This window comes from Epargyreus clarus, unplaced genomic scaffold (assembly GCF_041222505.1).
Source record: "Epargyreus clarus isolate Ecla_fem2 unplaced genomic scaffold, WU_Ecla_fem_2.2 ptg000010l, whole genome shotgun sequence".
Taxonomy (NCBI): Eukaryota; Metazoa; Arthropoda; class Insecta; order Lepidoptera; family Hesperiidae; genus Epargyreus; species Epargyreus clarus.
In genome coordinates this window covers 50,508-52,303 of record NW_027332218.1, presented here as the reverse complement: position 1 = coordinate 52,303, position 1,796 = coordinate 50,508, and positions in this window count along the sequence as shown.

Genomic DNA, 1,796 nt, shown 5'->3' with positions numbered 1-1,796 from the left:
AAAATGTAGGAAACTGATTTTCATAAATACATATTCATAAGTTTGGATAAGGGCAATTATATATTTTTATTTTTTTAATATTGATAATATTGATATCGATATTCATATTATATCAACGGCTAAAAAAGGATTGTACATATTATTCGTGAATATAAGTAGATGAATAACTTCAATATGCCTAATTTCGTAGACATTAGCAATAATATCAACTGAATTCATGTAACAGATTTAGGACGTTTACTTCAGTTGCAATTGCACTGTGGAGTTTCTTGGTTATAAAACTTATCTATACATATAAATAAAATTGGAGTGTCAGTTTTTAATATTGAAATAACCGCTTTTTACTACATGCATACATACACCAAACTAACATTTTTTACAATTATTGTCTGTCTGTCTGTCTGTTTGTTCTGGCTGCTCTCTGAAATGGCTGGGCCGATTTTGGCGGGACTTTTAGTGGCAGGTAGCTAATGTAATAAGGAGTAACTTAGAAAGAAAGAAACCGTTTATTGTACTTGCTATACAAGTTACAACATACAACAGACATACATACAAAAGAAAATAATAATAATGGAAGGGATATAATAAAAAATAATTAAAAAAAAACATGTGACGTAAACGATACAGTATAGCAGCAAAAATGGTTGCACTCAGTCTCTGCCGTCGCCTGTGAGAAATAACAGACTCCGGCGACTGGTTTTCAGTCCGGCCCTGTATGTCGTGCAACTCTGACCAACGATACCACACCAATTACTCTATACTAAATATATTATCAACAGTTAATAACTTATACTTATAGTCTTGGCGATGTTTTTTTGATACTGTTAGATTTCATTTTAAAGCGAGTGAAACCGCGAGGCACAGCTAGTAAAGATATAAGACATATGAGTAAGTAATTGTAACAAGTACCTTCGTCGTATACGTCGTCTATTCGTAGAACCGTCATGAAATTGTTCTAGCTATATAATTTCTTGTATAACTGGATAAAATAGTAATTACAAAATGTCCCAATTCCCGGCACGATGGTGGTCGGGATTGATGCATTGCGCCATCCATCAGCTGAGAGTGTTCGCCTCGGCTGCAGTACATGGGAGTTCTGCCCCATGTGTGTTCAATATGTTCATTGTTCATATATAACATAGGTATATGGGCATAAAAACTTTAACGCATTCGAATAGTCTAAGTTCCAAGGAAGGAAAGCAGCATAATATATTTTAAAAGAAAATATATTTATATTAACGACTAGCTGCAGTAAAAACTAAAAATGGTCTAGCTGCAAGAAATTACAGCTATAGAAGCAATAGTCGTTTTATTGTCTCGGATTGCTTTATTTAAGTAAAATTACTTCATTAATCCCCAAGGTGTAATGAGTTTAGTCACCCTAGAAGAAATTAAGTGTACTGTAAAGTTTATAAACTTTAACTAGCATTATTATATTGGAAACATGGATCAGTAGGTAGTTAGTACATCCTGAAAAGAAAGTTTATTTTTGTAATAACGTTATGCACCTAAAATATAAACAAGTGTCGATTGTTAGTATTGTGGAAGTGTGCGTGGGTAAGGTCTGGAAAATAATAAGCAATTAGCGAACGGTAAACGGCGTTGTTCATCCGACTTGGCCAATTTGAAAAATTAAATAATATTGTAAGTTGTATAGGTGTTGTTTGTTTGAGGAAAATCTATAACCCGTGTAGGTAATTGCATTTGATTTAAAACAAGTTATTTATGTTTCTTGTAAAGGCTCTATTTATGTTATTTGCTCATAAATGATTAACGAGTTTTACTTATTGCCAGTT